The sequence below is a fragment of the Rhea americana genome, unplaced genomic scaffold, assembly GCF_003343005.1.
Source record: "Rhea americana isolate MKP2758 unplaced genomic scaffold, rheAme1 scaffold_157, whole genome shotgun sequence".
In the NCBI taxonomy this organism is placed as follows: Eukaryota; Metazoa; Chordata; class Aves; order Rheiformes; family Rheidae; genus Rhea; species Rhea americana.
The window spans coordinates 532681-556499 of record NW_028185672.1 but is presented as its reverse complement, the minus strand read 5'-3'; the positions used below and the strand labels follow the sequence as shown (position 1 = coordinate 556499).

The 23819-nt window shown below is 40.0% G+C and overlaps 1 long non-coding RNA gene across 1 annotated transcript in view; it reads left to right on the top strand.

The window, feature by feature from the left end:
• Positions 1–7564, top strand: part of LOC146598660 (uncharacterized) — a 7873-nt gene extending 309 nt beyond the window's left edge. The window contains exons 2-3 of the long non-coding RNA XR_014895227.1: positions 2943–3071; positions 7299–7564. This is a non-coding gene — a long non-coding RNA (uncharacterized LOC146598660). The remainder of the gene's footprint in view (positions 1–2942; positions 3072–7298) is intronic.
• Positions 7565–23819: the final 16255 nt, after the last annotated feature.

The following is a 23819-nucleotide window of genomic DNA, read 5'->3' as shown; positions in this document are numbered from 1 at the left end:
CGTGGCGGGGGAGGAGGGGGAGGGTAGTGACGGCGCGTGTGTGTCGGGGCACGTGTCTGCGGAGCGGGCAGGCGGCGGTCTGTACGTGTCGCCGTGCCCGCGSGTGTGTGTGTGTGTTGCCACCTGCCGGCGGAGCCCCCTCCGCCGCGACGGGAGCCACCGGGGYCGGGGAGGGGGGAGCGCGCGGCCCGGGGAGCCTCCCCGCGGCGGGCTGCGAGGCGGCGCGGGGGTCAGCGTCTGCCCCTCGAGCCTCCGCAGCGCAGGGGCGAGCACCGCGCGGCGCGGGGGAAAGCCCCAGTCACCCAGGCGGGAATTCAGCTCTGCTCCGGTGTATTTACGCTCGCCATCTGCTCAAGGATTTTTTTCCCGTAGGGTAGTGGAACAGTCTGATTTCACTTCCTCATCCTCTTTTCAGAGACGTGTTTGGTAATTATTTCTCGGTTGCTCTTGTGAACCTATCACAATCCAGACGCATGGTCATACTTAAAAAAGGAAAAAGGGAGCAGCATTTAAAAGGCAGATACCATACCAAAGGCGAGGTTTCGTCTGCATCAGTGTAAACACGGGAATGGTTCCCCTGGAATATTGGGGCAGGGCAGAGGTCAATTACACACCATTTAGTGTAATGAATTAAGTTGCCAATTCAATTCAAAACAGAAGCAGAGAAATAACAGTGTTTTATGCAACCAACATTTAAGGGATATGATTGAATTTTCCTGCTGTGGGGGAGGGGACGGTTGCCAATTTATACAGGATCATTCCTGCATCCCTTATCAAAGTAAACTGTCTTGCCACGGTAGAGACCTCACTTGAGTATGTACTTGAAATATGAGCAATGATTCACAAGGGTGAAAGACTGCAAATACGCACTCTGTGCCCTCATCTTACAAAAAAAATAACATGCATAACTATGTACTTAAGTAGCACATTGACTTTGCAAACTTAAGTCTTCATGGGAACAGATTGTTCTTCATTCTGTAACGTCATTGCTCATTCTGAAGCAGAAGAAAAATTTCTAACACTGAAAGAAATTTTAAATTTTTGGCTCCATGAAATGCAGATCAGAACAAAGTCAAAGGAGAATTTTGCAGAATTTGGAATAAATTCTATTTACTCCAACATATGCATATAAACATATGCAGCTACAACCTAATAGCTATGATAAGGCATATTTCTACTGAAATTCTAAATAGGATTTGCAGGAGAATGCAGGAGTTGTGTCCGGTCAGACTTGCTGTGAAAGTGTCAGGAAACTGAAGGGTTATAAACATGTCTTTAGAAAAGATAAACTTTAAAACAAGTGAGTTCATCGGATGTAAATATAACTGTCTCAATCAGTCATATGACCAAAACTAAAGGTGTGTCTGTTATTTTATCCTGTTTCTTCTTGGGCTATGTAACAAACCTAAATCAGGTAGTATGTTGTACAGTTCGTAGAGGAAGTACATAGCACACCATAGAACTACAACGATGCCACACAGATGGAAAGAAAGACTTACAGTAACCCATGTTGCACATTAACAAGGCTGGAAAACCTTGTGTGACACCATCTCAAGAGAAGTTTTTTGTTATTAATAGTACCTACCTTCCCAAGTCACGAATATGGAGTAAGAAAATGTAGTAGGCAGATAGTTTTATTGAGAGCCAGTACACAACTCAGCAAAGCATTTAAGCACGTGTACTTAACACTATGTGCATGACTGGTCTTGATGAAGGCTAAGATTTTTCCCATAACTGAAATTGTGTCTGCTTAGCCACTCTATTAAACTTATACAGTCTTGAAGTTAAAGGCAGAGAAATAAGCATTTTGCTGAATCAGGATTCTCCTAAGAGTCTTGCATGTTTTTCCCACATGGTCTCTCCCYCTCCTCCTCCTTCCCTGGTTCAGCAAGAGATTCTCAAAGCCTCCTAATGGTTAACTCTGACTCTCCAGCACGTTTCCATAAGCTCTCCTGTCTGCTGTTGCCCTGAAAGGTGAGCCGCTGTGATTAAGCTGCACTTTCAGACACACTCACAAGTGATGCTTCTAGTGAAGCAGGCGAGGCTTTGATCAATGCAGTGACACAGGCAGAGGAACAACAGCCAGCAGCTAGAGGTTGTGCAGAATAATGGCAGCTTTCTGAACACTAAATAGCATTCTAGTGGAAGGGGGGGGGGGAGTCTCTGCTGTAATAAGTTTAAGCATCAAGCGGAGCTATGTTGAAGTAGGTTGCTTGCTGAGACACAAGCAGACAGCTATGGGAGCAGGAACCCATGTAGCCACCACACCCTGCATCTTCCCAAGCACGTGTAACCTGATTCTCTTCTCCTACTAGTTTCTTAAAGCCTCTGTGTATAACAGGTTACTTGACCATCAGGTTATTTTACCAGCACCATGAAGCCTGAAGAGAAAATTCGTGATTCAGAGATATGTAGATTCACCACAAACAGGACATTCTCGCTGATTGAGAAATAAATGTGCTGAAAGTCATTACAACTGACATGTCTAGTTCCCTCTCATTGYCTTTCTGCTCTTTCCATTCCTCCTCAGTTGTGTTCATTCTTTGTTTCCTGACCAAATTGCCTGATTTCACATGATCCCCCATGCCTGATGCTATCTCCCTCCTAATAAGAGAGTTTTGAGTTTTTCACATATTTTTTTCACATGTCAGCGTGGACCCACCCTGAGGGAGGTGCAGAGGGAGCTTAGGCACAAACAGTAGGAACAAATGACCATCAGGGCTGTGTGTGCATCCCTGAGGAAACTTCTTTGCATGGCCTCGACCCTGTACCTAGGCACACGTATTCCTGTGGCAAAACAGAGAAACCTTATTCTGCCTTATTCAAGAGACAGAGCAGTCGGTGACCATCCGCGTGAGTGATCCTAATCGCAGGCACTTTAGAGCTGGCCATAGCTATAAAAAAATCTTTGGGGTAACAATAGATTTATGTCTGTTTTGCAGCCACATTTTTTAAACCTTTAAGGAGCCAGTTCTGCAAGAACAGCTCAACAGACTGAGTGGTGACTTACAACTACAAGCCAGGAGAATGRTCTGATGTTGGCTCTGGGATACTCCTGGGCATCATGAGAGGTATGGGGGAGCCATATGGCCTTCACTAAAGATTTTTCACTAGTATTATCTGAGCCAGGGCCAGGTTGGCCCTGGGGGTTGTTGCTGCAGAGATCCCATGAAACACTTGGGTCCATCAAGCCAGCTTGCCTTTCCTGCCATCACGTGAGAGTGCAAGGGAGGCCCCCTGTACGAAATTGCTTCCGCTCTCCTTTCAAGAAATAGCTGTTTGGTGGAGCACTGTAACAGAAATCAGTATGTATTGGTTTTGTGTTGCCTAGGATCATATTCACTTACACCTTTGCAAGGATTAATGGAGTGACCCTCCACTTGCTGTGTAGTGCCACGTGTATGCAATGTACTGAATAAACACTGTCATGGGAACCGGTCAGTCTGTTAAAAGTGTTGGATTTTGTGATGCTAACATTAAAATCTCAGCAAAGGAGGTTAAAGTCCACTTTAGGTAATCATAAAAAAAATAGTAATTTTAAGCAGTTTTTTAATTAATGTTCATAGGTTTTATCTCCTGCTTTTAAGCAGGTGTAAATTGATTTATAGCCTCTGTCTGGACCCCTGCAGTGTCAGTGGCACAAATGACACCACTTTTTAGCAAGATAACCACCTTCAGTAGTAAGCTCAGAAGCAACAATTGCAACTGAAAATGTAAAATATACTTCATTCATAAAACAAGTGTTCTTTACGCTCTCAAAATTTACTTTATTAAACTGAACAGAGAGGTTTTTCTAATTAGCTCTGCAGCGAGTTATCGCACATTAATTTAGCTTTGATGAAAAATCTCCATTTTAGCATTAAAAAAAGAAGCAATCCCCACACCCTTGCTATACTCCTTGTTTTATCTGATAAAACCACCCAGTTCATTTTATTTTGTTTTTCCAATTATTTTTCAAATAGCTTTAAACAATTAACAGAGATATTGTCATCATACATTTTGTACTGATTCCAAAGAAGTCTCTTAAAAATTGAGTGAGTGGTAAAAAAGGAACAAAAAAAGTTTCTATGAATCAGAAAGCAAGCTTTGAATTATCTTCCCTGAAACAGAAGGACTGAGTCTGAAACTGAGATGCCAGTGAAGGTACAACTATACTACAGAAGCAGAAAAAAATTTCAACATAATCCAAACCAAAATTTGCAAATACATTTCTTTAGCTAGTACCATCTCAAATACTGTCTACATACAGAAGTTTCATGCTTTATACCTTTATGGATATAATCAAAATAGTAAAAATCTTACCAGCTCCCGTATCTACATAAATTAGCTTAGTGACATAAGCTCTTTACATTTTCATACAGAAATATGCCACAACTGGAGAAGACATCATTGTATAACTGTATTTCTTTCCATGTTACATTGACAAAACTGAGAAAAAATGCCACTCTTGACTCAGAAGGATATTTTCACAGTAAAATCTCTGCACAGCCAGGCTGAGGCTCTGATCTGAGAGCAAATTCCTGTTTTTGCACTGTGATCCTTGAAACTCCACATGGATGTGGAAATCTGAAGGACTCCAAAGGAACCTTATATTTTTACAAACAGTAGCTTAATTAAAGCCTCCAATTCAGGCCTTGTGCGTTTGCATTCCTTTTATTTGGCCAACAAAAGTCTGCATAAAATCAGTTTTACTTTCCATTCTGWGCTCCTTCCCTTTGAGGATCCCTGTGTCAAAATACTTTGGTTCTCTGGGCTACTAGGGTTTATTTGCTTGTAATTTGTCTGTTCAGCCTTGTCTATTCTTTGTACTTAAATTGTGGAAATATTTTGGTTTGTCTAGGGATTTTTAAAAGTTTATTTTTATTACATTTACATGTTTGGCAAAATTGAAATTGACAAGCATTCTTTTCAGCATTGGTATTTATCCATTGTACAATATGTGAATAGGAAGGAAATGTGCTGGAAGGGAAAACTGAATTTCTATTTGAAACATACTGAATATTAGCATTGAAAACAGAGACTGAGGGTTGTATTCTTACCAGAAAATAGAGGATTATAAAAGAATAATATATGCCTCATTTTATCGTATCTGTGACTCTAATGTATCATCACAGCAGGAGCTTTTTGCAGTATCGTTGAACCTGGGGGTCTGAGCAAGTTCTGCATTTAACTCTCATTAATTAGACTTGCCTTAGGCCAAAACATGCCTAAAGTTGTTCAGTTAGCTTGGAGTTATGCAAGTTTTCATAGCATTTAGTGAACAGGAACTTCTCTGCTTTGCAGACAGAAGACCACATATTAGGCAGATATAGAGGTAGACTTCATGTGAGGTTATGCAGWGGAATGTAAGATGCCCAGACGTAGATGCTGTATTCTTGTATTAGCATATATATTAATACATAAGAGCATGTATAAGGTGTGCCTGTATTTTATGCAGTGTAACACCCAAAAGAGAAGTTAATGAAAAAGTAAGGCAGCATATAATTTCTGTCTTCCTGCAGATAGCTAAGAGCCTCCAAATGCACCTTTACAACTATTACAGGCTCTCCATATCGCACCTTATGCTCCGTAACATTTACCAGGCAGAGCAATGCCTGCTTTCCAGCACTCCCATCTACCTCTGCTACTATAGCTCCAACTTCTCTCCCCAAATGCTCATTAATCTATACTGACTCTTACAGAAGGAGAAAACAATTGTTTCTATACTTTTTTGGTTTGGCAAATTTAAAAAAAATCTACCAATAAAGAACATCCAGTTAAATTTTAAAGATTAGTCAGAGAATAAGAATTAATTGCAAACCAGGAGAATAACTCATATATTTTATTTTATTCAACTGGCACCTAGTAGATATCGCATATAAGCTTTGTCTTGGCAACACTCAGAAAAATATATAGGCTCATCCAGGCACTGACGTTCTTCAAACAGCCTTTCACTTGGATCTTCAGCAGGAGGAATCAACTTGGAAAAACATCCTGGGAATACATACACAATTTTCAGTCCCCCGAAGGTGTTGTCTGTTCATGTCCCCTGTATAGCAGTCATATTCACAAGTATAAGAATTTGGAAAGCTCTACATAGACCACCACTAGTATATTTTTCAGAGAGGATTTGGTGTTCATGTCAAAAAATCAGCTCCATAGTTCATCAAATAGAGAAAAAAGCAGTGTAGTCTCTAGGTCTTTAGCAGTCGTGTCTGGCAAAAAAAAAAAAAAAAAAAAGGAAAAGAAAAAAGAAAAGAAAAAAAGAAAGAAAGAAAAAGAAAACTGGCAGCCCTTGAATGCCTATACAAAAGTAAAAATGAATCTAAGCAAAAACTAAAGCATTTAGGTTTAACTACCAGTTTGAATTGTTTCAATCCTGGAGGCAGACTGTTCAGGGACTACCACAATAGAGTGTGTCTGAAAACTCAGTGAACACATTACTATGCCATATCCATGTTTGCAGTTGCAGAGTGGACGTACAGGATTAAATGAAGCGATGGCCTTGCATTGGAAGTCCCTCACTGAGCTGGAGTTAGAAGGAAGTTTTCTGAATCCATCCCAGCTGCCTTTCCCACAGTGCTGCCCTTGCTTTTTATTTGCTATTACCTGTGACATAATGTCAAGAAGATGCATGTGAATGAGAGACAGCAGTTTCACAGAATATTATTTTTACGGAAATTTCCAAATTTGTATCAAATCTTCAAGAGATTAGTGGCTTGCATTTCACTTCCGATTGCTATTGTAGCAGGGGCAGCTTTGCCTCATCAGGCATCGCCCTTGTTCATGCAATCCTAGGGCTCCAGGAGAGAGAGAGGCATCAAACCACAAGTTCTCCTTCATGTTCTCACAATGAGCAAACARAGATGTGAAAACATGGTAAAATGCGTATTTTCACACTTATGTCTATTGTGCCTATCTTCATATTTAGTATATATGGAAGAGAGAGAGATTTCTTCATTCAGAAATCTGATTTTAAAGTCAGCTTCCAAAAATATTCTGGACAGCACGCTTTGCTGGACTTGGAGATGGACAGTCATCAAAACCCATGTAGTGATTCTGATTTAAGTCTGCTGCTGAAGGCTGGAAACCTAGTTTTGTTACTAAATTCAGCAGGCTTTGATTCATATCCTAAAGGAGATTTATTATTGCATTACGTATTGTGCTATTACACAGTATTATTAACATCACAAACACCCATGATGTATATCACTATCACAGATAGCATGAGAAAGAAAAAAACACATTTCCCCAAATATAGAAATGCTCAGTGTTTCCTCCTGAACTGAATATCTGACTAAGCTCGTGTTTTGGCTCAGGTCCTTGAAGCTCATACCTTTGCGAGGGATGTGCATCCAGAAGAGAAGAGCTGTGATGAGGGAGTGAGCTAAAGGCAGCCTCCCCAACCCAGCACCYTCAGACAAGCAAGGCTGTTCCAGAGCAAGGTATTCACTCCCTGTAATGGGACACTGCTATTCTGCTGTGGAAGTTTCTTTCCTAGTTGGTGATCTGTTTAAATAACCTGAGGAGTGACATCAGATCTGTTAACATCGTCTAAGATAATTCAATTATTTGTGTCATTTATCATCACATAAATGGATAACTGGCATTAAACAGTCTAATTTTTTAATAGTGTGGATTTTAAAAGCCGTAGCAAACATAGCAGCATAGATGATGTGGGTAGAAAGGTACCAGAAATTTCTGGAGTTCAGCAGGGCCCAAACATTGCCAATTCAGTCCACAACTAAATCAATAACAGAAACTGTTCAAAATGCAGCACTTATTTCACTAAGGCACAGTGATAATAATTCATGTGTCACAATGTTTCCTTTTATATCYGTATTTGCTCTTCCCCTGAGTATATTTTATACACCCTTTGAATCATATATTGATAATAAATAAGCTTCTTCTGAGATACATATATAGAGTAGTTATGAAATAAATACATATTTGTTATCAGCTCCATTTAATTTTCAGATTTTTTTGAGTTTACCTCATCTATGCCTAGAGTCTAAATAATTAGGTGCCTTTGGAATGGAAACTAAATTACAAAGAAAATTAAAAACTAAGTGTTATAGCATATAAAATGTGCCAGTATATTAAATATGTGTTCGTTAACACACAAACACACACACACACACACACACACACACACACACACACACACAATGTAGTGTCTTTCCCTCCCAAGGGCAACAGTAAGTTATGCCTCAAGAAACAGCATAGATTTATGTCTCTAAATGCCTCTGTCTTCAATACACTTTGTAACATTTGTAAACCTGCCATGAAACCTGAGGAATCATACGTCCATTAATTAGTTCCAGGATACTGAATTATWCTTTGAGAAGTACCTATTAGGTATTTCTATTCATTAAATGATGATTTAAAAAAATACTAGCACAAGTCAAAACAATCTCAAACATTAATATTTATGCCATAGTGTTGGAAGAAGGCATTTTTACACAAACCAGTGATTTCTTTTATTTTTTTTTTTTTAAAAGGGATCCTATTTTTGAAGCGATTATACATAGGATTCTTTCAGGCAGAAATTGTGACTTGTTATGTGTTTGTATGGTTTTTAGCACAGCAGGATTCTGGTATTCAATGAAGATTTTGGGGTGTAAATAAGTCTGAGATATTCAGAAGAGTATAGAACAGTTAGGGATCTAAATCCTACCAAAGTTACTGGAAATTGAATACTAACTGCCACAGACTTCTTCAAAAATTCCATCCTAAACGGATGTGCTCTTTAAGACAACCCTTTCCTGTAAGTCTATATGAAAGGTTAATTTTATAAAAAGTAAGACTGAAAATACCAACTGATGACCACAGATTTCATTTAGAAATGATTATTTGTGACTGTCTGCATTATACAAGACCACCAAGGACAGAAGAATTTAGCCCTATAGAAGATATAGTGACTCGGTGAAAAAGGGCGAGCTTGCTATGGAAGCTCATGAGCAAATATATATGTATTGCTAACTAGTATTAGTGAAGAACACAARCAAGTATCCACTGAAACTCATGGGAAAGTTCCCAGTAATTTTAATGAAAGCAGCACTGGAGTTGTGTCAGCGGGTGAAACATCTATAACCACACTACTAAACCCCTCGCATGTGTACATGTATACATGCTTATATTTAGAGTCCCAAGAGCTTCTTCCTGCCTCTTTGAAGAAAAAGGGAGTTTAGGCATTGACTAACAGGAGCAGAACAAGGGCTGTAGTATGCATTTTAAAACATCTATAGTATTAATAGCCAGAATATAACATCCAAATGGGAGCACTATCACACTCTAATACCTTTAAAAGCAGCAAGGTAATTACATATATCTGAGGCCTGATCTAAATACTATTAAAAACATGCTGAGAGAAAAGCAGGTGTTTGCAGAAGGCAGAGTTATTGAATCACCATTCCTTTTCTAATTGCTTTCTCAGTAGCAGAGGTAACAAGATGAAATATTAAAATGTGCTCTTCTACAATAATGGCTTTTTAACAAAAAGAGAATAAAAAGATATAAAATGTTTTTAAAACTACAGGTGTCTGAATCTACAAATACATAGAAGCACATCCCTGTGAACAGAGGCAGAATTTTATCCCATTCCAGATTTACCACCTAGCTCCACTACAAAAGGATGATCTTAAAAACATCAAACTGAACAACTGATATATTATTTGTAAATAGAGAAATATGTCTTTAAAAATTAGTTAAACTTGTCTTTGAAAGACACATAGAAATTTATGAATTATCACTGATAGTATATGTTGTGTTCAAACAAAACTTACTGTTAGGCTCAACTATCAACACCACTCTGCTTTAGCTCTTAAATAGTGTGAAAAAAGAGGGTGGGAGAAGAAAGGCAGCAGAAGTGCTAATGCAATTGTTTGATGTGTGGATGTGAGAGGGAAAGAGGAGGCGGTAGGCATTCTGCTACCCAGGCTGCTGGCAATGAAAATCATTTTTCATTTTATACTTCGCCCTTTCTCTCACCCTCTTTAAAGGAAAATAATTACAGCTGTACATTAAGATCATAATGTTGATTTTATTGGTCTAATATCGCTGTTACTTTTATTGTCCCTGAATTGTCCATTTTTCACCGATCTTTTTGTATATCCCTCACAGTACACTACTACACAGCATACGCTGTGAAGAGAGCTGTGAATGAGTCTGTCTCTATATGATTCAGTATGGCATTTTGCCAATGGAGAGTGACTGACTTAATTTCAAAATGTTTTCCCTTTAATTAGTGCGAAAAAGACAGCAACCCAATTATCTAAAAGGACCATGTGGGTTCTCCTCACAGTGAGGAAAACAATACCATAGACACCCTAGAGTGCAGCAATATCCAGGTCGCTTTATCAGAACACTTTATCATACATAGATATTTAATGGCCTATTCTAAGAATAACCAGTTTGGCTCTAAAGCTTTGAGTTTCATGCCTGGCCCATTAGGAGGCTGCTATATTAGAATCTGAGCCCTTAAAGTCTGGGTTCAATCATTTCTTCTGTGAGAAAACCTACAGGGCAATGAAAGCAATTTGAAATGAAATGAAAGAAACATCAACATGGTGCTAACAATAAAAATAATAGAAATAATGTCAGTTTTCCACCATCCTTCTTGGCTCCAACATCCTGTATCTACCAAAATCAATGACAAAACTRTCTTTGACTTCAGTGAGTCTACTGCAATCTATTCTTTCTTTGGACTTAATCCAGACACACTTATATTAATTCCAGTTATATTAATGTAACTGTGAAGGCTGAAGCTCTTTTTGGCAGAGCTATTCTCTTTATTCTAGTAAAATGCCTAAAAATATTACTTCTACATGTTGTATATAAACTAGTCTATTGATTTATGATTTGTTTAAAATGCATAATTTGAACTGAACAGTGAAATGAAACGTTCTACTTTTCCAAACCAGAGGCAAAAAGCTATTTTTCCTTTGCAATAGAAAGTTCATTACATCAATAGAATTTTGTATGTATGTATGTAAGCTGATAGTTTTGTATCAMTTATATGCATTTTACTTATAATATTGTAGGAATATGSTCTGACCTACAATAGGGTAAATTTGTAGAAATTCAGATTCTAGTATTTASTCAGCACTTGAAAAAAAGATGATGTTCAGCACTGGTTGGAAAAGTTCTTTGGGCCCATTATGGCATTATTTGTAGAAAAGAAACTCTCCTGACGTTCATTGTGGAGTAAGATTTTCCTGTGAAAAAAGCACGCAGAACTGATCCTCCAGAGGCTRACTGCAGTCAGGACAAGGGCCAAATTTGCAAAGATGCATATGCATCTTTCAGCTCTAGTCAGGGACTGCTCGTATCCCTCTGGTGTAAGCTGGCTGCCACTGAAGACTGTATGTAAATATGTTTCTGACATTGATATGCAGTTAACTGCATAAATTCTGACACTGCCACAAGAGCTAAAAAGCTATTGAAGCCATGGCATGTGACAAAATAGCAAGTAGTTCAGTGAGTGGGTTGAGCCAGGAGGTCAGAGCATCATGGCCAAATCGCTGTTCAACCCAGGGGGCTCATGTCCCAGAKAAGCATAGTAACCTGGGAACTATTCTTTATTTTTTCCTGTCTACACTGCATAAATGTAAGTATTAGCCCAATCTTTTACATCTGCAAGCAAGTGCCTGTGGATTCATAGAATCATAGAATCAGTAAGGTTTGAAGGGACCTCTGGAAATCATCTAGTCCAACCTCTCTGCTCAGCAGGGTCACCCAGAGCATGTTAGACAGGGTTCCATCCAGGCGGGCCTTGAAGATCTCCAGAGAAGGAGACTCCACAACCTCTCTGGGCAACCTGGTCCAGTGCTCTGTCACTCTCACAGGGAAGAAATTCCCCCTCACGGTCAGGCRGAACTTCCTGTGCTTCMATTTCTGCCCAYTGCCTCTTGTCCTGTCACACGGGACAACTGAAAAGAGTGTCCCCGTCCCCTTGACACCCTCCCTTCAGGTACTTRTACAYATTGATMAGATCCCCCCYCAGTCTTCTCTTCCCCAGGCTGAACAGGCCCAGCTCTYGCAGCCGTTCCTCVTAGGGCAGGTGCTCCAGCCCTCTGATCATCCTCGTAGCCCTATGCTGGACTCTCTCCAGTAGCTCCAKGTCTCTCTTGTACTGGGGAGCCCAGAACTGGACACAGTACTTGAGATGAGGCCTGTATTCAGCATCCAGCTGACTGTTTCTCAAAGTATATTCAGGTCACTGTCTGCAAAAGAAGATGCCTAGAGAGTCCACCCTCCTCCAGCGTATCTATTAGTCTGTTGATCAGCACAGGAGAGTAAAACATAGGGATCCACATTTTTGTGAATGAGGCAGAGCAGGAATGTGATCTTGGGCATGTCACATGTGGCCACTTTAACCTTGAGCTGTTGGATAGCCAGTAACATGGTGCTATTTCTCTCTAACCTGGACCACTAACCAGGAATTATTTAGGTCCTGKTAAGGACCTTTGGAGGTCAGCTGATCTGACTGGTTTCAAAGAGAGATCCTACTAACTTCAAATTTCAGAATAAASTCTGGGAAAGGGGGTACATCTTTGGATCCTGTGTGAAGGGCAGGATAAGGGGCAGATAACTCCAGTTTTCTTCTATTTCTCACTTCCAAGGCTGTCACAACAACATGAGCTTTTCTGGTTTCAGAGTATTTCTTTTGTTTCACCCCTTTGAGCWTTATATAGGGAGCCCAGAAGCCCAATTTAGGCCTGAATGCTGAATACACATCTAGTGTTGAGACATATGAAGAAATTCTGAGCATGTGACCCTGACACGTGGAGCAGCTCCTTTGGAAGCACTAGAGCACTCTGGAGTACCTTTGCCATGATGAGTATTTTTCTGCTGACCTTATAGTATGTCAGATCTGCCTCCACAAAAGGAGAATTGCCAGGAAAAGTAACTGGGCAAAGGAGAGCCCAGGATCAGTGGTTCGGCCATCAGAGCTCTAACACTGCTTTCACCACTCATATTCCACTCCAAGTAGTAGGGATGCCATATTGACCATTTTTCAGAAGGGATTTTATGAAGCATACTGTTTGCTGATTACCAATGATGTCAGTTATTAAAAAAAAAGAAAAAACTTCCAAAAACTAAGTAGATCTTCTATTATAGYATGTATGGGCTGAAAGCTAAGATCTACTCTTTTGGAAATAGATACAAACAAAATCTCCATTAGTATGCAAATTATTATTTGAATAATGAAAATATGGGATGGAATATGAATGAAGACAATTATGGTAGAGATGCTGTAGCTACAGTACAAGAAAATATGTCTCAGTGCCCGTYGCACTAACGTATGATAAAACTGCTGATACGGCAGAGGGCTGGCAGGGAGAAAAAGGCTCTGGACTAACTTCCCTCTTCACCAGATGACAAAAAGGGAAGCATTGGAAAATGAACAATAAAACCCTTTGAACATGAGCATAGTGACCAGTTAATTAACTGCAAGAGGTTAGGAATAAGGGATAGAAAGTTTAGTAAACATCTTCTTTAAGTGAGCATCATCTTTTTTTCAGTAAGAAAGCCCAATCAACACAAAACTGACAAGAGGAAAAGGTGCGGTCATATGCCTACCCATTACAGCTACAGCTGGACATAGCTTAAATTCTGAGCTGAACTGAACCATATTTTACAGCACAACCTTAGATGAGTCAGTTGATCARCTTGTTTCACAATTATTCCAGCTGGATGCCTGAGAGTCTGAGAAGATAATTTTTTGATCCATAACACAGCTATCAAAAATTAAAAAAAAAAGAGAGAGAGAGAGAGAGGGAGAAATCAGGAGAATTATATGTGCCTGATTGTTACAAATGAATTCACATGGAAAGCTGCTCTGATAGCTAAGAGYCTGTTTCTGAAAGGTGCCAGGAGGAGTGGTGAAATTTTGGTGCAACTGCAGGGAATACAGTGATCAGAGGGGTCACCCATGCTCTGCTGACGTACAGCTGCAGGAGTCTGCTTTGGTCTCACACCAAAAATAAATATGCTTTGATCTCCTTTTTAGCAAGGAGATTACGTGAATTATGACAGAACAAGATATTCAAGTTCATCTACCTCTTGGGAAACCTAACACCATCTCTCTGACCCAAGCGCCTCCTCTCCCTGAAAGGGGCCAGGCTGGGTGCAGCTGGGTGCACAGGTGGCTGCTGGGGCAGAGAGGAGGGTCCCAGCYTGATCACGGGGGCCGCCGGGCTGCTCTGCTCCGGTTGCACTAACAGTGCTTGCTGCATCTTCCAAGTTCAGCACAGTCCGAAGGTGCAGTTTCTTCCTCCTTTGCCCCAACCTCCTTCTGCTTCCCATTGATGCAGGATGAAGCCAAGGCCTGGGGCAGACCTCGAAACAAAGACCCCAAAAATTTGAGGTCGGCCGTTTGCAGCATTATTTGTGCGTGAACAAATGGAGAATGCTTCTGTTTAAGGGAAGGAGCTGTTAAGCAATACTCCCAAATAACAATAACTCAGCAAATAACTAGCACTGCAATAATTTTGTATAGGCTGGGGAGGGGAGGGTAGTACATGAGCAGGACAAGCTCACCTTTCTATTCGTGCTGTGAAAGCCATATGTTCATAACACAGGAACCTTTTACAGCAGTTTTCAGTTGTTCATCTGCCCCCTGCCCCCATCCGCACCACCACCACTGCGAAATAAGGACAGCAAGGCCCTTTGTTTACTGGAGCCRGACACCAGCAGAAATACCTGTGATGCATGGCAGCAGGCTCTCCTACGAGTGCCTGAGCAGCAGAGGAAAGTGGATGTGAGCCCATGATCAGAGGGGCAAGGAGCAAAGACAAGAAGGTCTTGCTGTAAACCCTAGGAACAGGCCAAAGGAAAAGCTCTCACTATGCTGTTTTGKTTTTTTGTTACCGAATTCTAATGAATTTATTTTACCTTTTAAATAAGGTAAACCTTATATGTGACCTTTCCATAGCAAGGAATGCTATGAAGAAGCATAGCTCCTTCTTCCTTCTTAGATTGTATACAAAACAAAGTTGAATCCCACCCTGATTTTTTTAAGAGAAATAAAATATTTCTAATAAATACTAAATCAGTTCACAGAACTAATGCAAATCCATGTTTATAAATAACATCTAGTAATAACATCGTACATTTAAAATGTTACCTTCTGCCTCCTAACCATAATAGGGAGAAAAATGAAATTATGAGGTATGACACAAACCAAAAATATCACTTAAACTAGCATTTCCTAGAAAAAGAAAGCATATTTATTTAATTATTCTTTGCTATTGTGCATTCAATCAAATCTTGTATCACAGTTGACAAGGCTAACTTTACACCTTCTTGTTGTTTGGTCATATAAAAATAGGATGTCATTCCACCAGGGAAATAACTGTCAACAGTAAAGAGGTGGGTTTTTTTTGCCATTTGCTAGCATATTGCTGAAAAATCTCTTTAGTATGGATCACTTCACCTCACCGACTAGGAGAACAGACTAGAAAGTAAGCTCTAAAACCTGATGCCTGCCATTGTGCCTAATATGAAAATRCAACATCTACATTTTCCATAGCTTAGAAAAGACATACCCCCTACCAGGCAAAATACACATACATGCTCAGCTCTCTCTGCCTTCAGTTCCTGCTGCAGCCTAACAAATAGCTGTTCACAGGTACTTAAATTCTAATGAGATACAACTGAAATAAGAAATGAATTCTTAAAAAAAAAAAAAAAGAAAGAAAAAAAAGAAAGAGGAAAAAGGAAAAATAGTGCTAACATCAGGATGGGCATATCTGTAACACCAGCATAATTTTCAAACTGGTTCAGAAAGGTAACCTTGAAAGCCAAGATCACACTCTAAAGATACAAGACTTTACTGTTAAAATAAGCTGTAGAACATAGCCTGTGACTCAAAAATCAATAGGTTTGGGGTAATATCTTGGGKGCAGAGGGAGAAGGAACCTCAGTCAGATGGCCTGACTCAATTCTCATTTTCCAACAGTGCACATAATGCATTCACAAATAAAAGCTACTGTTTTGTAGGGATCTTGAGTTTTCTTAATTTCATGAGAAAATTGTTACGCATTAGACCATGAAGCAAATAGTCAGGTAGTCTGTCATTGGCTATCAAATAATGTGTGACATTTTACAGTGGTGGTCTACTGAGCTAAATGCTTGCAACATCATCAAAATTAATCCCTGAGGTTTTATTTGACATGGTAATTAGAAGGAAGATATTGCATTTTTTTGAAGAATACTCAGGCAGATGTAAGAAAAGTCTTGAAATGTTGCTTCATTTTTTCCTTTTCTTAAATCACCAGCATGATTAAATAGTATTTGTGTCTCCTCATTCTACAAAAAAATAAAAAAAAATAAAAAAAAACTTAAATAACTGAAGAATTTTACTTTAGTGCACTCAAGACTGCACTAATCAGGCTGAGTCAGCAAGTGCATAGAAGAAGCAAGAAAGATGATCGCCTCCCTTGGCTTTTCCCTGGGGTTCAGTGTTGTCAGAGCCAAACCTATCCTTGGCTTGTGCTGCAGGCCATGGAAAATGATGATGGCAATTGCATAGTTTCCATCCTTCATTCTTGTTGGGAAGGAGCAAGAAGAATTGGTGAAGGGCGACAGCAAGCTGCCTGCAGACACTGAAGATTTCATCATGTTCAGGGGCTCTGGGGTTTCCTCCACACAGAATTAGAGCCCAGCTGCAGTGGGGAGATGGGAAGAAAGAAAACAGCATCAGCCGTTATCAGAGATAACCGAGGGATGCAGCATGCCCCAGCTGCGTGTCCTCATACTGTGGACCTAGTCCCAAATCATCTGCCTTACATTGGAAGTCGTGGGGACTATTTTCAGGCACACACAAAAGGTTTCTGAGCCTCGTCATCATGGCAGTAGCGACAACCACTCGGCGCTTCTCCTTCCTGCTCCCTAAAACCTGACCTCTGCAAGACAGAGTGGACCCTGTATCACAGCCACCTCAGCCTGACCGTGCTTTCTTGTTTCCAATTTGCCACCAGATTACTGCTTCAAATGGAATGAGATTATTAAAAAGTGGCCTAATCAAGGACAACAAAACTCCAGGATACACAAAGATGACACAGCGCCATTGCTCAGTCGCGTGCTTTTGGGGCACCAATTCATCTGGGCTGTGCAGCGCTCACAGGAGCTGCTTCTCCTGTGTCTTTTCAGCATAGTTTGCAAACRTACAGAGCTGCCTGGGAGTATACAGCCCTGGGAGCTCATCCTGTTCTGGGGAAAACCAGCAGCTGCTTTTGGCCTGCAAGTCCTGAAGCTGCTCTTTTAACCTTGTCCTTTCTTTCTCCTCTTCTCTTGCAATTTGGTGCTTCTTCAGTGTTGGCCCCTTCACTTAGAACAATCTCATTAACAGAGGACAAGTACCAGCCATATTTCCTTTAGTGCTTAGTTACAGTCCCACCTTTTCCAGCAAACTTTATTGCTCAGCTGAGCATAAATGATCTTGAATAGCTATTGCTTCTATTTACTGCTATTAAGACAAATCTTGCAGACACCACCTCACAAAAGCATTGCACTTCATACAATATGAGCAGGGTTGGCCCATGTGCTATGCGTTTTCTTTTAAGCAGTGTGTATGTTAATCAGTCAAGTGTTGTATGCGTCAATGAGGATTAATAACAAAAAAGTGTTTCCATTATTCCTTTTAATGCCATTCAGTTTGCTGAAAGCTGAAGTCTTATTTTTTTCAGAGAGCTATCCATCTATATGTATTTGATATAAATGTCTATGGCACATGGAAAGATAATACAAGGTTGGTAATAATTAAAATTAATAGTAGAACTTTAATTACACTGGAGTAGAATACCAATAGTAATGTGCATTAAAATACACTATCAGTAGTTCTGTGTATGAAAACACTCACAAACAGTGTCCGATATTTCTTGTAGCTGCATGTGGGTTGTTTTAAATTCCATCTATTTACTAGCTAAGCTAATTACGTGTGAATTCATGGTAAACTATTTTAAGAGTGCAGTGTTTAATACCACTATATAATTGCATAGCACAGATGGAAATACAGCCAGTGTCCATATGAGCACTAAAAAAAAAAAAAAAAATCATAACGATCAGTACTGTTTCAAAGCAGTATCAGWTTAATTCATAAGGGAGTCTTAAATTGGTGTGCCTTATTTTAGACATATTTAGACATTGAAATCACAAAACAAATGAATGCTTTTCCTTGGCATTTGTTCTATTCGATACTCTGCTTTTCATAAAATCCACAGCTTGTTTTCATTCATGACCTACCCCAGTGTAAATCAGAGAGCACTTGACAGTGTATTTCTCTATTTCAGCTTTTTAGTAAAATAGAACAGCAATTGCTAAAGATCACGAAGTCAATACATGAATGCACAGAAAGGACAGCAAATGTATCCTCAGAAAATGCAGTCAGCAACTTCCACCGTTATTTCAAGTGTGTGAGAAGACAGACCTGTATTTCACTTAACACTCTATTTTATGCTTATGAAATTGAGCTGATGGGTGTACGTGGCTACAGTGTGTGTTGTGGTTAAGAGCCCAGACACAGGTCTGGTGCTTGGGGCTCTAACTGTGGATCTTCCATCAGAGCTGAACACATCAAATTGAYCTGTATCTGTTTTGCCATTTAAAATTGGACAGTGATACTGCCCCATCATGGTAAAGCTTTYTGTGTTAATTAAATAAAAGGCAATAGATGTTTAAAATAGTACTGTAACTGTCAGGTTCTAATTTTACATTGGTTGGATTAAACTCTTCTTGGTCTATCTTCAGTGACTGGTATAATAAGATGAGCGGCATGGTTAGCCCATATTTCACCTCCCCGCATTGTTTTTCCCTCTCATGAGGAACAACAGAACAGTACAAGTGCTTCAAAAAGGAAATCTCATTTTGGAACAGTCCTGAATAGAAAGAAAAAGTAAMAATCCTACCTTTTTAATCTGCTTCTTATTCTGCTGTTTGGCCAATTCTAGCATAAAGGAAAGTCAGCCAAGGATCAGATCATCGTGTAACTGATTTAGCTAGTCCTAGATACTGAGGGATTAGGAATAACATGTCCCACCATACAGACTGAATGATGTAAAGTAACAGCAGCAAAGGTTAAGTTTTCATTTGAAAGTTTTGCCAGGAATTGGAAAATAAGAAATTCAGTCAAGGTTTTTTTTTCAGGCCAGAGACATTTCTCTCTTTTGSCTGCTATCAAGCAGTTTCCTTTGTATCTAACCTAAGCCATTAGGATAAATGGAGGAGCTAGAAGTCCCCGTAGTGGTTAACAAGCCCATAGCCATAAATCCAGATGTACCCACTAAGCCTCTGTTATGAGACCACTGCAAAATTTGGCAGGGAAAAAACAAAGCAAATCATTCTGGTATCAGAGAACGAGCCTACAGTGAGATACTGGTCCTTGAGAGTGAGCTAAAAGCAAGTACTTGWGAGCTGCCTGACCCTAAACTTAACCAGGAGCAGCCTAAGCAGCCKGTGGTAGGTTTAAAGCCTAATGTTCAGCCTCAGATGATCTTCCTTAGCAACGTCATTCACTCCTGGACTTCTCAGAGCATGCCAACTACCAGCACTCTCAAAGGAGGAAAAAATAAAGACCGCATCCAAATCACCGTATCTGGTTTCCCCAAGGCTCTCCCAGAGACCAGACTTAGTGACTGTACAACAGCACGGCCTCAAGCACGACCCCGAGCGTTGCTGGAGGCTGTCCGTCAGATCTCCTGCGATACGAGATAGCTTAAAACGGAGGCGGACAGACGCTCGCAGACAGGGTGTCAGCGCCCGGCTGCCGSGAGGCAGGCTGCGAGGAAGCCCTGCACAGCAGCAGTTGCCTTGTGGAGGCTGTGCAAGTCTACAGCCGTTCTTGCTTCTTCCTGTGATGGCCWCGTATGCACTGATGGGGTGTATTGTCAGAAACACATGTGTTTGCGGAAGCATTAGCAGTAATAAAACTCCTCAGCACCAGCAACCTAAAAACAGGGATAAGAAGGGGATTTTTGTGCGTTACTGATCTTGTCATCTTTCTGCTGAGCTCTACTCTCATTTTCATAAGCAGCAGAGGATTGTGACTACAGTTAATGTTAATAGGAGTTACTGTACACTGACACATCACAAAGAAAACAGAACCCTTTATCTTCTCAGCAGACTCCTGCTTTATTTTCTTCCATGATGAAACAGAGATTTTATGTAGTCTGTATGATAAAGCTAATTTTAAGCTATTTATTCTAATGCTTCCTTTTCAAAGCCTCAGAAATCTTCTGCAATGAATAGTTAGCCACAGCAAAGTGCATCGTTTGTATTTGTTTCACGGAAACCAGGTTTGCATCAAAGATAGAAGCAGGGGCAGGTTGGCTTTGGGAGGCACTTCACTTCTGCAGCTGGAACGTAAAAAAATTTTTGAAGAACTGTATTAGTATTAACTGTTTGGGAGCAGTAGTGACCWAGTTCATAACTGGGGCTCTGTGTCACTCTCTCTAGCAAGCTCTCTCTGCCACAGATAACGTCATGGAAAAGAAAGATGGCAATATGCAGCTGCTATATCTCTTCTGCCAAAGTACAGTTAAATCCTTCCCTGGGCCGCTTCAGTCTGTAATGTACAGGTAGGAACATTTATATAGCCCCCACTGAACACTCAGATGGCTTGGATTTATTTTACTTTTTGCTGATGCATTCAGAAATATTCAGAAATTAGTCTTGTTTACCAAAGATAGAGAAATATATCAGGGCTAACCATAGGTCGTATCATCTAMGCATCTGTTACACCAAAAAAATGACCTTAACATAGTTCTCTCCATATCAAGCAATATTCCATGCTGAAAAGCATGATAAAAATAATTATCTTGAGCCTGGACTGCATATTGGATAGAAGTGCGCAGGGCAGTGATGGGCCTATGCAAAGAAAACTGAATTATTTTCATGCCCCATAGCTCTAGGCCAACTCCCCTCATCTGTGGTCCTCGTGTGGCCTTCACAGCATCAGCTCTGATGGAAGGACACAGAGGCTTTCAGAGCTGTACCTCCTCTGCCTCCTCCCAGAGAGGGCAATGGCAYGTGAAATACTGCACTGACAGCAAGACTTATGGCAGCATCTGCRCAACCCAAAGGAGATGGTGCATCTAGTTCTACAGAGACAATCACCAGATGTCTTAAAAATGCCCATCGCAGCATCTGATCTGTCAAATACACATTGATCAACAGGGTCACATAACTATAATAAAAATGTATTTGCCAGATCAGGCCTAGGGCTAGTGAAACATTTCAACTATGTAATGCAGTTAAATCATCCTTTTTGAACTGAGAAACATATTTCAGTTTGTTCTGGTGCCTCTAGTTTCAGAGCCCAAGAAAGCTCTGCAGAATCAGCTGAAGCAGTCTCACATGATGCTTTTCCCTGAGCATTGCTGACGCTTGAATTCAGATAATTGGTTGTCACAACACATTTTTATTGACCACAGAAGAAGACACCACCTTTCTGACAACTGTGGTAATAAGAAGAGGAAATAGCATTTAATCCTGCTCTAAGACTGTGATCTTGTAGTTCTCTTTGCATGAGAAGAATGCATGTATTTTTAAGATGCACAATGGTCATGATAGTGAAATAAATATTCACTAGTTCACAGGCCAAAGGTAAGAGGAGCCACAGTAAGCATGTTGTATGAACTCACATACATTATTAGATGAGGTGTTAAAAGCGAATCTAGGTATTTCTACATTAAAAGTAGCTTTTGCCTGAGCAATAGCTTCTCCTTTACAAAGATGTCCAGATCTAAAGGCAACAGATGAAGGAAAATCCATTTTTTCTTCAGGCATTTTTATTCCAATGGCTAATTGCTCTTTAAAGTAAATATTAAAATTCATAATTAGCTTCCTTGATTACTCAGAATAATTTGACCCTCATGTTATTCATTTTTGTTGTTGCTTTTAGAAGCATCGGGGGGGAGCAGCATGTGGGGGAGAAGGCAGTCTACTTTTTCTGCAGGGGCAGGAGGGGAGAAGCTGCCAGGAAAACACATATCTGACACTGAATGGCAAAATTTTCAGAATGTGCAAACCTAGAGAGCTCCACTGAGCTCACTAATTGTACCAGTTAAGCCCGGCTGATAACGAGATTTTAACACTTAAATTTTCCTGTATGAACTTACCAGGTTTCTGCAATTACCCTTCAACAGCCTAAGTATCTGAGCAGAGGCTAAAAAAGGTGTGCAGTTTGTAGCTTGCAGAGAGACTCTCCCAAGAACCACTTCAGTATTCTCCAAAAAAAAGTTTTACATTTAGATCTGGGAAGAACTCCAGTTCTAATATATGGAATATAGATGCCCAAAGAAGATACATTTATAACCATAATTCAAGTYTGGCTACAGAACTCTAAAAACCCTAAATTAAATCTTGAACACGACTTCCTAGGTTTTAAATCTTATACTATCTAGTGATCTTATTATCTGATAGCAATTCTTACAGATAATAGATCTTATGCTATGTAGTAATGTACCAGTAATTGACTCTCTCAGACTAACCTATGTAATTGAGTCATATGCCACTGTAGACCATAGAGAGGCTGAAAGCAACATTTACCTTTCTATAGCAGGAAGCCTGTAGAGGAGTGGTGAAGGGATTAGCAGCTCTGTCACTTACTGCAGCAGAGGTATCTGTGATAATTAATGGTTGGATATTCTCCAGCTTCAGCAGTCTTTCACAGACTAATGCTTTTTTTTTTTTTTTTTTTTCGTCCCAAAAGGGCAGTTCGAGGTTTGTGGTTTTTTTTTTTTTTTTTTTTTTTTTTTTTTTTTTTTGAACACATTTCATGGGCTTGCTCAAACTCTCTGTCTGCTTATCTATTTAGCATCAGAGGAATTTTTTAGTATGTGTTAATTGGAATATAGCCAATTGCATCACAGTTTYAAAATGTGAATAAAATTCTATCAGATGTACCTGGAGCCTCAGCAGTAGATACCAGATGCCAAGCTATCTGTTTTTCCTGGTGTGGTCCACCTTTGCAGAATGGATGGAAAATGTCAAGTTCATTCCCACTGAGTTAGTGTCATACTCATTTTTCACATCTCAAGGTGAGCTGACATAGCAGAAAAATTAAGGCACTTTTATGCCAGTTAGTAGATGAGTTCAATCTTCAATTCAGATTTGTGAACAGTTACTTTCATTTAGCACCAGTGAATTTCTAGCTCCTTTATTTATTGATGGTACAGAAATGAGTATCTCTTACCTGTATTAGCTTGATAGGTCACTAGCATGGGCAGATGCTTTATAATCTGTTTTATGAATTGTTTGTTACCTGAATCAGGGAATTTGATCTCTTGAACCAGTGTCTTCCATGGCAGGAAAGCCTCACATTTGCTGCTTAGCTCCTAACCTAGCCTGGCAATAGCTGCAACATGTGTCCTTAACTTACCTTCAAATTTCCTRTGCGTTCTGAGGGGGTCACAGTTGAGTTTGTAGAAATCAGTCGTGCCTCAGCCACACATGGCAGGCCCTTAATCTTTGGAAACTTGTGAAAGAAAATAATCATTCCCTGGACCCATCTTTTTCTCTCCCTTATGAGATGCATCGGTTTCTTTTCTCCTTCTGACCGTGGGGCCACAGGAGGCATCATATGAAAATAATAAAGCAAAACTGGTCTTTTCTAACTCAGTCATTTTTACCAAAGAAGCAACTATTTCATACAATTCACCTTAAAACAGTGGAAACACCCTTTTGGGGGGTCAAGTCCTCATAGGAAAATGTACACGTTTTGTTATGTAGAAAGCATGGACATCACACATTTATGCTAGGCTGAAGAAACGTTTCTGTGGACAGTAGACTATAGCACACAAGTAACAGTGGATGATGTCACATGCTCCATGTTGTCC